At 40.2% G+C, this 14,277-nt stretch overlaps 2 long non-coding RNA genes across 2 annotated transcripts in view; both read right to left on the bottom strand.

Moving 5' to 3' along the window:
- The window catches only part of LOC131737263 (uncharacterized), a 119,749-nt gene extending 112,716 nt beyond the window's left edge, over nt 1-7,033 (bottom strand). Inside the window, exons 1-2 of the long non-coding RNA XR_009328851.1 lie at nt 5,618-7,033; nt 4,661-4,768 (exon numbers count right to left, since the gene is read on the bottom strand). This is a non-coding gene — a long non-coding RNA (uncharacterized LOC131737263). The remainder of the gene's footprint in view (nt 1-4,660; nt 4,769-5,617) is intronic.
- A 4,179-nt stretch (nt 7,034-11,212) lies between these two features.
- LOC131737364 (uncharacterized) lies at nt 11,213-14,019 on the bottom strand. The gene is made up of 3 exons (XR_009328981.1): nt 13,796-14,019; nt 13,068-13,371; nt 11,213-12,928 (listed from the first exon to the last, which is right to left on the bottom strand). It is a non-coding gene; the product is annotated as an uncharacterized LOC131737364 (long non-coding RNA).
- Between the last annotated feature and the right edge of the window lie 258 nt (nt 14,020-14,277).

Below are 14,277 nucleotides of genomic sequence, written 5' to 3'. Positions count from 1 at the left end.
CAGTCTGGTGGATTGTGTTTAGGCTCCATTTTTTCCTCTTTACAGCTACATTAAAACCAGCAGATCTCCAACAACAACCAGTAGTGTCGTTGTCTTCAGACCCACCCTTCAAGTTTGATTTACTGTCATACGATCTATTTAACAAATAAGGATTCGGGAGGAATTGATTGAGGTCTGTGAGCAGACAGTTGGAAATTAAGTAGGAGATATGTTTTTAACCAGATTAGCGAGGGTATGGATTGGAATCAATTTGCTGCTAGGAACCAAACTACCATTGATGGGCTGAAAAAGTTCCTATGTTTTTATTTTCAAGAACCATAGTATTGCTAACACTTAAATACCTTTTCATCAACATTTTTCCCTCACTTGGTAGCAATGCACTTTCTACTATTTCACCTGTGTATTGCAAGTATACTGTCCTAGGCTGTCTCCAAAACTCTATTAAACAGAAAGCTACATCTCACAATGAAAAATAATTACAGGGTGGAAAACCATGACCCAAAATAAAATAAAACTGTGTTAGTATATATCTTAGCAACTGTGATACATAAACAAGTTATCTCAAAGGGCTGCAATACACCATCTTAGCTGTCCATTTTCCCATTCTGTCCAGTCTGCAGTATATGAAAGCCTGCCACTTAAGGATATATATATATATATATATATATATATATATATATATATATATATATATATATATATATATATATATATATATATATATAAGATGATTCATGCTTAAGATAGAGCTTTATGGCATACTGTATCAATGAGGGCTGAAGGTGGTCGGTATGACACATTATGTACTGAATGTTTGCAAGCTCAGAAATAAGCCTTAGGTAAGTGCTATAATGGTTCCCATAAACAGGATAGTAGAATCATCTATATGAGTTTGGTGACTAGTTTAACTGTATTGGGATGTCGGGTAGTAGTCTCAATGTATAGGAGTGGCTCAACCCGTGCAGAAAGTCTACTCTCTAACACAGGCAATTTAGATGTTAACCCTTTCAAAGCAGTGTATATCTAATAAGATTCACAGTACATGTTTAAATAGAAAAGGCACATTAAATACTCCGAACATGGAAAACTGGAATCTGGATTCAGCAGGTACACACAGACAAAGCAGCTGTACAGTATGTCTCCGTATAAATGTTTGAATCAATTTCTTTGTTGCCTTTGAAGAAACACTAGCAGGAAATTGGGCCTATATTTGTTGATTGTGTGGGATTGAAAGAGTGTTATGTTATCACAAACACAATGCTGTAAAGGTTAAACAACTCGACTGCAGGATTGAAAGACAACGATTTAAGCCCTGGCTCAGGCACATGCTGGATGCTTGTCCTGGTTAAAATTCAATGCAGTCCAGGTCAAGGGTGACATGAGCCGTGTCAGCCTGTAATGTAGTCCATAAAGAAAAGACCCCGCTAACAGTGGCATGAAACATGAGCTTGAAACAACTAGGAAGGCACGTTACATAGATTATAGTTGCAATTTTTTATTCACAGTGTGTAGCTGGCTTACTGTAAACCACACAATGGTTTATTTACATTTTGACTACATTTTGATTTTGCATCATTTGACTGTCAGCAAAATCCAGAAATCTGATTCAAAAGTCTATAACCTCATTACCCTTGGCAGCATTACCCCAGCTGCCTTTAAATTATGTTTTTATCATAGTTTTATGTATTCCCTGCAAAGCAATTTATTCAAGGTCTTGAGAATGAAAAACAGCTCCACCAAAACATACATCCCGGTGGACATTGTGTTTGTTAACGTTAATTTTATTTCAGTGAAACGCATTTGTACATTGCAAATTTGTTATTTTAAATATGTGATTTAAAGAATAATAGATCCTCAAAATATTATTAATAACATGATTATATATATATATATATATATATATATATATATATATATATATATATATATATATATATATTTAAAAGATATGCAATAGCTCTAAGTATGCAAAATTAATCAATTAGAAAACAATTCAGTACCATCAGCCAATCAGCCTCCAGCTCTAGCAGGCTTCTATCAGACAGTAGATGACCGCTGGAACATCACAGCATCAAACTGTGAATCACACCGACGAAAGCAACCCGTCCTGTAACTGCAACTGCAGAATTAGCCAGTCTTTCAACAACAAAGCGAGACACTGACAATTCAGTAATATTTCTCCATTCAGATATCTGGCACTGTCCAGATAAACTACAAGCAACTCTCACAAGTAAAAAGTTAAAGTAAAATCACATAGGACAAATTGATCATATTCTAAATGGATACCGAGTAATATGATATGATATGGTTTTAAACATCACATCTCATTTGTTAAAGCATCAAATTAACTTGAATTTCTGTCAAATAAAATGTATAAATCTTGAGCCTTGTTGGTGTTGTCTTTAGGGCAGTCAGTATAATTTTGTATGTGCATATATATACAGGATTGGGTTGAAGTGACACATGCATGAAAACATTCCAGCTCAGTATTGAGTGATCATTGTAACCTACAATACAGCTAAACATGGGAACATGTTTTCAAAGATGGAGGCACAGCATTGACAGATGTGATATAAAATGTATTATGGAATAATTACATTGCTGGACCAAGGATCGATGCCGGTCAGAGGTCAACCAAGGCTGTGTGATGGAGGACGACTGACCCCAAGAAAGGGGAGGCAGGGGTGAAAGACTGTCAGATGATTTACTGAATTATGGGCTTGGTCTATATAGGATTGGTTAGCCAATATGATTAGCGTAGCAGGCTGAACCTTGCCCTTATAATTAAGCCAAGCATCCAATATTATGTTTGTGTCTGCAAAGTATAGTCTAGCCTTTATTGTATCTATGTGTCTGTTTTGCATTATTTTAGCCCCATCCTATATACACACACAGCAATACCTTTCCTCAACATTTCCCCATCACGTTTTCAACAAGGGGGAAATGTCCCCCTCACATTGCAGCAGTACTAAAACTTGTATTTCTCAATAATGTATTTGCATAATCACTAGTCGGTTCAGCAGTCTCCACTAGGACCCAGGGGAAACGTCAATCACCGAGGAAGCAGGGGCGCACAATGCATTATGAGTTTTTTTTCTTTTCTTTTCATTGTAAAATTTCTCAATACAATAACAATCAAAGAAATTAACGCTTATTTTTCATTTTATTACTACATGCCCCAGCTACAGAAACTCCCCCCCCCCCCCCCCCCCCCCCCACCAATCCTTCCACATCCTTCCACAGCCACGAACCAGTATAGCCTTTATAAGTATACACAGGGTTGGGTTGAAATGACACATGGGTGAAAACTTTCCAGTTCTGGATTGAGTGATAGTTGGATCCTACAATGCAATTGTCAAACATGTTTGACAAGCTGTTGCATCAATCCATGTTTCTATCAGTATGAGGTTTCTGAGTTTGAATAATGTCTTGTCGTCTTCTAGCTTACTGTTTCTCTTCTCTTTCTACCTTGGGCTAACTTATTGCAGAAGGTTTTAGTGAAGCCTAGATTATCTAAATTATGTAGAAAATGTAAATCACATACCTCTTATACTGACGTATCTCATAACTTACAACATCCAACATTTGTTACTGAGCAGCCCCTTTCTTAAAATTGTTTTATATATACAAAGTGTCAGGATTCAAATACAAGATACTGCATGTGATCTCTTTGTTAGCTCACTCACTTATGGCAACCTCTATCAACCTGTCATAACAAAAGTTCTTAATACAATAGACGCCTTGCATAAAATTCAAACACATTCTCTATTACTTAAGAATTTACTCCACCCTTAGCCAACTGTATTAGGAGAACTGTACAGAACTGTGCTGTGAAAATGTACACCAGTAGAAGCCTTTGGTGTTACAACATTTGAAACAACTTGGGAATGCTTAACTTATACTGAATTATAACCTAGTTGTTTGTTTCTAATTTTGTAAAATGCAAAGAGGTGTTATTCTCCTTTCAATAAATATGAAGTCAATAAATACTGGGGTAAATACATTTAAAATGTCCCATAGTAACTGCGTTTTGAGAGAATTGTATTCTAAAATGATTTTAAACATACAAAATTGCATTAACTGATGAACACATATAATGGGATCAGTGCCACTTAGTTAAAATTCATAATAACAGATTAAACAGATTTTGGAATGTACAGAACATAGTTTGATGCTGACTTGTGTTAACAAAATTATTTTTAAATTTGATGATGTATCATGAATCTAATAATTCCAGGTTATATATGGGCAGACACCTCTCAGATTCAGTCCTTTTTCAGGCTTGAGAGATGAGCTGCCTTCACAGAGAACATCATAGTTTTAGTCCTGTCGTCTTCTACTTGCTTTTCCTTGCTGGATGAACATTAATATCTTCAGTTCAGCTCTAGCAGCACTGGAAAAACTAAATTAAAAGCTGCCAACGTGAATCTCTGTAACAGCCTACATTCAGTCTAGTCATTCCTTTTCACCTGCTACTTAGAAACTCAAGAAGCTCAATGGCAAATGTCAATTTGCATTTACTGTGGGAGGGTGGAATGACTACATTAGGCAATTTGTACAACATGTCTGAAATAGACCTTACAACAGAAGGAACATTGTTGTTTATAAGTCTCTCTAAGGACTAAAAGCTAATAAATTAATTTAGTAAACAGTATCCTACCGTGAAATGTATAGATACTTGTCAGGCTTCTCAAATGTTAATTATTAGGATGCTTAGAATCATGTCATGACACATCCCATAGGATCCATAGACAAAACATTAGGAATTCTAAACAAAAAAAAAAAGTGGAATATTTTTTGCTATGAAGAATATACAAGCAACATTCCCAATTAATTTAAGCAACCACGAGTCTTAACTACATGCTAAAAACATATTGATGAAAAGTGGATGTGGTTCTTGGCTAACAAGTATAATAGTGCTGCAAGTTTTTAAAATGTTTTTGACAAATTCACTTGTGGTTTCTTTTATGCTGTATTACCTTACAAAACAACTGTAAAGAGAATTGGCATGTGTGTAGACAGCATGCATAAAAATAAAATTTGGATATTTACTTCCTGTATATGGAATACAATTGTAGGTTTTACATATGTCATTCACTCTGCAGTGGAGGCATGAACACAGTAATTTAAATTCAGCTACTGTACGTTTGAGCATTAATGGAAACTCATGAAAGGTGGCAGACTCTGTGCTACCCATTTAAAATATAAGAAGCACGTGGCAGGGGTTTCTTTGCGTGACTTTACAGGCAAGTAGATCTTTTGTAATAACCTTCTCTTCTATACCCCACAGGTTGTTTGGATCTCACACTGACCACCGGACCACCCCAGGAGCACATAGGAACCACACAGGCAGGCAAGTAAAATGGTTGTTATTATGTCAAACAACAAAAAGTCAACAGAACACAGTTTTTAAACAAAGAAATGTCAACAACAAGAACACTTATACCCCCTAAAATAACAATAGTTTTCCCAGGGATACTATAATTTAATCTCCACACAGTAAGTATTCAGGTAAGTAAAAAGTATAGTTCAATCCCACTGGAGGATTTCAAAATGTCCCACACTGGTTAGGAAATAGATTAATTATGTCCACAATATTATTATAGTGTCACCTGACCTTCAATGGCCACAGAGTGTCTCGTTCCTCAAAGTACAAAAGGCAATCTTCTCCAAAGTGGTCTTCTCCATAAAAAGTCCAACTGGCTCCTTGCCAATACTTTGCATCCAGATCCCGTGCCCGCCTCCAGAGGGTGCTTCCTCCCTCCCTCTGTGTCGTCGATCTTGGAGAAACAGTGAAAACAGTCCATCCTCAATACTTGCCCTCCCCTCCCTGTCTCACTCTCTGAACAGGGCTAATTCATACACCCTGCATTCGGCCTTTCCCTACAAGAGCATTAGTCTTCCGACCCGGCTACTAGTAGATGAGAACCTCACTTATTGGAGTGTCTGCAGGTGATACCTGTTGGATAAACTTATACTTTAGAGAAACTGGATAGTTTAAAAATTATCTAGATTTCATAGACTAAGCTAATTTGAAGACAATAAGGGTTCAATATTAAGTAAAGCAGCCAGATGGCAGTGAAGTTTTTAGTTTTTAGTGTACCCTAAATTTTATGATAAGTTAAAAGGTAATTGTACTCTGTGTTTAGGGAAATGACACCTTTGGCTAAACATCCTTACCCACAGTTTTAACTTCAAAAGGAAATAGGCAAAAGGCTTATTCCATCTTTCTTATTTCTTCCTCCCCTTTCAACTATAGTTTTATTGCCTTGTGAGTGAACATCTTAGGATGTTTTGAAGTTGCATTAACTTAGAAAAGTGAGCCCCACGTGATCAATAATATTATGGTTGATAGGCTTGTAAAACTTGCATCAGTATGTAATTGTATTTTCTGATAGGTTAAGGAATAAGGGGTGATGTCATAAGGGAAGGTATATTAATCCCAACATTGTATTGTCTTGTGGATTCTATTATAACTTGTGCTTAAGAGTACCCAGCTGCTGTACTGTACCAAATAAAATATCTTTTTTGTAATCTACAACAGAGTTCGGAATCACAATTTTTTCTACTCACGGATGTACAAGAGGAGAAGTCACATAACAAATTTTAATTTGATTAATCATTAATTCTCTGCAATCTTTCTTTTGGATCTGGGGGAAAGAGAAAGCAAGCTCTGGAGACAGACAAATTACAATGCATCAGCACTGGTAATACAATAAAAGGTATATTCCAGTCCAACCGTATACTTATTCCATTCATATTCCCTTTGTACTTGAGTCGTGTAACAGTTAATAACGACAACATTAGCATCCATCAGACAGGATTTCCATTACACGAGAGTAGATGTTAAAACTTCATGCTGATTTGAACTCGGCTCTCGCCAAGATAAGCACCAACTAAGACGTAGCTTTACAGTAAACTAATGTGATCCATATGTGTCTCCATCCATTTACGTTTCCTTCCATATGATGATGTAGATATCCTTCTGTCTGGTGTTAATGGCTGAAGTGTAATGCTGGCTCCAGGGATCAGCTTATTTTGCCTCCCTGGCGCATCAGCACACACAACGGCTGCGATGCTGGCTCCGGGGATCAACCAAAGTGCGGCCTCCCCAGCGCATCAGCATGACAACCGTCTGGATTGAGCTAAGTAGGGTACATCTCTGGGGTTTTCAAGTGGGCACCTTCCATCCTCAGTGTTTCGTCGACTAGCCCACGACACCTCAAGAGGGCTCGACGGTGATTCTGGCGTCCCAGCATCACCCCCCTCCGTCCCCCACTCAACTCAGCCCAGCTTACTTACCTGTCCCCAGCCAGAATCTCTCCGTCTCAACCACAGCCAGTTGCTGCTCCTCTCTGCTGCTTCAGATAAGTTCTTCACTGTGCGACGCAGCTCTTGGCCACTGAATCCGACGTCTCTGAGAAACCGGGTTGTAGAGTGTGCCACAAATCCTCGACAACCCACTTCCACTGGGTAAACCCGAACTCTCCATCCTCGCTGTTCCGCTTCAGTGGCTAGTTGAGCATACCGCAGTTTCTTCCTCTCATACGCCTCATCTACAGCATCCTCCCATGGCACTGTTAACTCTACCAGGTGAACAAGGCGTGCTGATCCAGACCACAAGACAATATCTGGTCGAAGGTTAGTGGTGGCAATCTCAGGTGGAAAAATAAGCCGTTGACCAACATCTGCCAGCATATTCCAGTCTCTAGCAGCTTCCAGTTGTCCTGGGCGAGGATTGGTTTTAACACCTTTTCTTGGTGGTTGCTCTCCTGGGCGGAGGAATGTTGTCTTTTGTGTGTAATGTTTTGATGGAACAGGTGGCAACTTATTGGTCATGTTACGCTTGTCTTCCAATGCTAAGGCCAAACATCGCAGCACCTGGTCATGGCGCCAAGTAAACCGTCCTTGGCTAAGAGCCACCTTACATCCTGTCAAAATGTGCCTTAATGTTGCAGGTGATGAACACAAAGGACATGAGGGATCCTCTCCTACCCAGAGGTTTAGGTTCTGTGGTGATGGGAGAACATCATATGTTGACCTGATGAGGAAACTGATCCTGCTCTGTTCCATTGACCATAGGTCTTGCCAGCCAATCTTGCGTTGTTCCACACTCTCCCATCTCATCCATTCTCCCTGTTTGGCCTGGGAAATGGCCTTTATACACCTCATCCTCTCCTCCTGCTTTTGCACCTCGTTGACTACCAGCTTCCTCCTTTGCGCTGGGGCCGCCTTGTGCCATGTAGGAGGAGTTGAACTGAAACCAAGACCCCCTCTTCCATGCTGAACTTGCCCCATGATATCACCAATTCGAAGGGCAGCCTTTGCATCTTCCACAGCTTTCTTTGCCGCCCACTTTCTTCCAGTTTTCAACACAGGTGCTGCCTCCCTTACGCATTTGTCGCGTGACTCTACTAATGTCATTTCCAGTCTGACCTTGGCGCACTTAAACTCCTCGGTTAGAGCAGAGACTGGTAGCTGCAGTATTCCTTTACCATAAAGTCCCACTCTGCTGAGGCAGCGTGGAACTCCCAACCATTTCCTGATGTATGAACTGATTAAAGCTTCCAGCTTCTCTACTGTTGTCAAAGAAACCTCGTACACAGTCAGTGGCCACAGCAACCTCGGCAGTAGACCAAACTGAAAGCACCAGAGTTTTAGTTTACCTGGTAGAGCGCAGCTGTCTATGCTCTTCAACCCTTCCACTGCTTGTTGTCTAACTTCTCCCACACGAACTGTGTCCTTTAGATCCCCGTCGTACCATCTCCCAAGACTCTTCACTGGCTTCTCAGACACTGTTGGTATTGCCTCACCATTAATGAAGAATGTTTTATCTACTACTTTGCCTTTAATTATAGAGATGCTCCTTGATTTAGTGGGCTTGAATTGCATTCGTGCCCATTCAATGTTATTGGTTAATTTGCCCAATAATCGATTAGTGCAGGCTACTGTTGTAGTCATGGTTGTCATGTCATCCATGTATGCTCGAATTGGTGGTAGTCGCATTCCAGAAGCCAAGCGCTCTCCTCCTACTACCCATTTTGATGCCCTAATGATTACTTCCATTGCCATGGTAAAAGCCAGTGGAGAAATGGTGCATCCTGCCATTATTCCAACCTCTAGGCATTGCCATGTAGTGCTGAATTCTGAAGTTGAAAAACTGAATTGCAAATCTCCAAAATAGGCTTTCACTAAATTTGTTATTGTCATCGGTACACTGAAAAAATCAAATGCTGCCCAAAGTAGTTCATGTGGCACTGAACCATATGCATTAGCCAAATCCAGGAATGTCACATGGAGCTCCTTCCTCTCCTTTTTAGCTGATTGAATTTGTTGCCAGATCACATTGATGTGTTCTAAGCAACCTGGGAAACCTGGGATGCCTGCTTTTTGTATTGAAGTGTCAATGAAGCAGTTCTTTAATAGGTAAGCTGACAATCTCTGAGCAATAATGCTGAAGAAAATCTTGCCTTCTACGTTTAATAGGGAAATGGGACGAAACTGACTGATGCTTGTAGAATCTTTTTCTTTAGGTATAAAGACTCCACCTGCTCGGCGCCATGCTCTTGGTACAACCTGTTTTTCCCATGCCACTTTCATCAATTTCCACAGAATTCGTAGAACTCCTGAAGCACTCTTGTACACTCTGTACGGAACTCCATTAGGCCCTGGAGATGATGAAGCCCTTGCTTTTTTCACAGCTTGCTCTATTTCTTTCCACTTAGGTGCACAGTCCTCCATTTGGTATTCTGGTGGATTGATAGGTGGGATGTCTGACGGAATTGACATAGGCTCCTGCCTTTTTGAATCTGTATGTGTTTCCTCCAAATATCTCTCCAGCTCAACCTTAGATGCTTTTAGTGTGCCATTCTTCTCACTGGTGAATAACTTCTTTACAAATTTGAATGGGTCTTTATAAAAGTTAGCTCTCGCACGCTCCTTCTTTTTGTAGCGTTTCCGTAGGCGCTCAGCTCTGCGCAATGTTGCAAGCTTATCTTTTATGACCTTTTGTAAGAGATTGAGTCCCTCCTTCTGACTTTGTTCTGCTCTTCTCCATTGGTTCCTCAGCTGTCTCCTTTCTCTAACTAAGCGTTCAATCTCCTGCTGCCGTCTAGACTTTCCAGGAATAGTTTGTACTTTTTCCTTCCTTTTTTCAACTCCAAACCTCTCACTTCCATATGCGTAGATGATGTCCCCAAATTTATCCAGCTTCTTTTCAACTGTTCCACTTAATCTTTCCAAAGCAACGCAGAGATCTGTGTTTACTGTGTCCCATGCAGTTTTCTCACAAGCTCTTGGCCATTTAACTCCAGGCTTGTGCCCGTTGAGGTTCTTTTCTCTCTTATGCTGGTTTGTCTGACCGGGTTCACAAGGACCATTAGGTTCATCACTAACTGTGTTCATGCAAGTCCTCCTCACATCTATGACAGGGGTGCTGATATCCTGCGAACTGTGGTTTGCTTCCTGTCGCTGGATTTCATTCGACTGACTTGACTGACTTCGTAAGAAGTACTGATCAATGCGAGGCCCTTGTCCCTTCTCCCTCAAGCATTTCATTCTCCCTTGATGAATCTTCAAACCCCTGACCGTTGTCGCCTTGCTCCAGCCGCAGACACAAACCTGGAGTTCCATGTCTTTGTTAACTGCAGATCTTGAACTAGTCTTTTGTGAAGTACTCTCCATACTCATATCCGTTTCCGTTCCTAAGTCGTTAACCGTGTTGTCCAACGTTGAGTCATCTTCCGCCCCCGCTCTCGCAGACTCTAGGGGTATTTTTCTCTTTAATTTCTTAGAAGCCTTGGGCGGGTGTCTCCAGCATCCTGTAAACACAGAGCTGGATACTGCCGACAAGGGTAGCTAACCCTTACCAGCCCCAATGGGGTCTCTTTCCTCCTGTCAGCTGTCTCTCCAGGCTGTCACAAGGTCTTTCCCTTGTTGCCAGCTGCACTATTCACAGCAGTCACTGGACGTATCCAGATCTTCATGATTTCCATTACACGAGAGTAGATGTTAAAACTTCATGCTGATTTGAACTCGGCTCTCGCCAAGATAAGCACCAACTAAGACGTAGCTTTACAGTAAACTAATGTGATCCATATGTGTCTCCATCCATTTACGTTTCCTTCCATATGATGATGTAGATATCCTTCTGTCTGGTGTTAATGGCTGAAGTGTAATGCTGGCTCCAGGGATCAGCTTATTTTGCCTCCCTGGCGCATCAGCACACACAACGGCTGCGATGCTGGCTCCGGGGATCAACCAAAGTAAACACCACAAGTTCGCAGTCCGTCGTGAAACAGTATTCTCTTAATCTCGACAATGCAAAGAGTACTTAACTTTCTTTTCTGTGACGTAGAGTCTTCACTGCATTTAGTTTTGCTGTTTTGTTTCCTTCTGCTTCTCTTCAATGTATTTGTTGCTTAGGCTGTAGTGCTGCTTCTCTTCCTTCCGTGTCCAAAATGGCCCTGGTTCCAGTGTGTGTCCTCTGTGTTCTCTCTCTTCCTGTTCTTTTAGTTCCAGTTATATAGGGGAACTAATCAAGTGGCGCTGATGACTAAAATTAAGGTCCCAATCGTTTGTGACTGTGCCTGTGGTAAAATAATTAAAAGGATAAAACACATAGATGTAACCCCTTATTGTGGCCTCCTTTTGGGTATACAAATAAATAAAACACACAGTGTAAAAAATACAGTAATTAGTGCAACTAAAACAGTGTACAATAAAACTACCAGTGACTTTGGTCACTTGTGACACACGTTTACCCTGATTGCACATCCCAAACTGTCTTTGGCTGTTTATGGGATTATCAGTAAAACCATATTATATTACAGTACATACAAACGGATCCATTGTGTGGTTAGAGTTTATTTTAACCCTTGTAATGTGTTGGGTGCCTGAGTTCAGATCAATGAATTGTTATAGACATTACAGTTTTTGAAAAAGATAAATGTCTAGTGGTTTAAACAGCTCTTATTCTAATACAAAACTAGAATTCTAGTTGGGTTTATTTCCTTTTGTTCTGGATCATCTTACATACAGACAGGACATTTCTGTAAAGGAGTTAATGTAAAGGCAGATTAGGCATTACCATGACCAATGCCAGTGGTATAAACTAAGATATCAACTGGACTGTATGTGGTGGTAATATTGGTAAACATTGTTCAATTTTAGGCCATTTTGCTTTTGCAGTCAGGCTGCAAAAAAATTAATCTGATTGACTGGCAAACTGCAATAGGTGTAGAATCCTCAAGAGTGAGGTTTTACATCTTAATAATGTGCAGTGGAGCAGAACCTGTACTTACAAGCACATTACTAAGTATATCTAGAGGGGATTATTAAAAATGACTTGCATAGCAGATTGTTTAGTGGATGCCCACAGCATTTCAGTAAGGGAGTTGCTCAATCGCATATCACAATTATTGTCTATTAAACAGAAATGGGTGCACGCCCTGGACATAACCACTATTTCTACATAATTTAGCAATCTTCTAATGGGTATATTAATGTAAAATGATGTACTGTATAAATAGCCTTGTAGTTAAAATGCTTAGAGACCACCCTGAAAGAAGCAAATACTAAAAGTAGATGTGGTTGGGCAGGTTATCCTGCAGGAGTGCCACACTATATATTCCAGACAACATTTTTAGTAGAAAACTAAGTATTAATGGACGGTGGTCAGTAACAATGGTGAAAGGATGATCCCAATAGATAATGATAAAAATGTCTTACTGCCCACACCATTCCCGGTCAAATGTGGACCACTTGCGCTCCGTAGACGTTAACACATGACTCACATAGGCTACAAATTTTTCAACACCTTGCTGTTCTTGAGCCAGTACTGAGCCAATGGCATCTGTGATGCATCTGTGTATAAGATAAACGGTTTCTTGAAGTCTGGGTAGGTAAGTATTGGTGGTTCTGATAGAGCCTGTCAAAAGAAATTCACATTTGTCATTCCACGTGAATGTGATGTGCTTCTGTGTCAATTTATGTAATGGAGCAACTTTTTATGCAAACCCTTTAATGAAGCGTCTGTAATACGAAAAGAGACCAATAAAGGCTCTTACCTCTGTGGCAGTAGTTGGTCGAGGCCATTGTAGGACTTTTGCTGTAGTAGCAGGGTTTGAATGAATGCCCTCCTATGAAACAACATGTCCAAAAATCATGGGCCATGGGCATGACCTTAAAATGAAATAGCCCATCGCCGGTGGTTAAGGCGGTCTTTTCTTTATCATTTTCGTCCATTTGGATTTCTCAATAGCCACTAGACATGTCGAGCGTATTGAACAGAGTGGCACCAGACAAAGCATCCAGGCTATCATCAACATGTGGTAAAGGATGGGTGTCCCTGATGCTAACAGAATTCAGCTCCTGTAATCAATACAAAATCTGTATGAGCCATCCTTTTTCCTGACTAGTAAAACTGGGGAGGCCCAGGGACTGTGACTAGGCTCAATCAAATCAGCATCCAATAACCTTTGGACCTGGTTGTTGACTTCTTCACATACTGGCAGTGAGGTGTGACATGCATACTGTCGGACTGGGGATGCCGTTGCAGTACGTATCTGATGTTTAATTAAATCAGTTTTCCATAGTCAGATGGACTGGATCTGAATATGTCATGGTTGTCGGCTAGAGGTTTATTAACTAGCGGAAGCTGAGCAGTAGTGAGACTGTCTTTGACAATGTGTATACTGGGTAAGCTGACATTAGATGCAGTTGGGTTAGTAGTTATATTTTCCAACGTACAGTAGAGGTCAGAAGGCAAGTTGCGGACAGCATAGATCTGGCCTACCTGAGTGTCCCGTGGTAACTGTACATCATGGTGGAGCAGGTGAACTACGGTGAGACCATTCTCTACTGATGAGAGGCTACGGACAACTGCAGGGTCACCCTCCAGCTGTAGGTGAGGTTCCAACACACCATGGAATCCATGCAATGATGTCCCTCCTTTAAAAGAAGAATTAACAGAAGCTGCAACGATAACTTCTGTTAGTTGTGGTATTCTGTGTTTTTACTGGGAGACAATTTGTTTTTAAATATGGGTCATGAAATTTCAAACATCATTCAAGGTGGGTCATCGGGTAAAAAAGAGTTATATCGCTTTGCAGTTTGCATTAATAGTCTCCAGATGATCATTATCACCTTTGTAACGTAAACAGGATATGCCGGTTTCTTTAGACAAAAATTAGATTTTTGCCTCAGTAAAAATCTATTCTTAGCTACTCCCTTGATATGGATAGTTTGAATTAACTTATAATATGACTCAGAAGGATT

This window comes from Acipenser ruthenus, chromosome 6 (genome assembly GCF_902713425.1).
Source record: "Acipenser ruthenus chromosome 6, fAciRut3.2 maternal haplotype, whole genome shotgun sequence".
Lineage (NCBI taxonomy): Eukaryota > Metazoa > Chordata > Actinopteri > Acipenseriformes > Acipenseridae > Acipenser > Acipenser ruthenus.
Note: the sequence above shows the minus strand (reverse complement) of the source record. Positions and strands in the feature narration are given on the sequence as shown.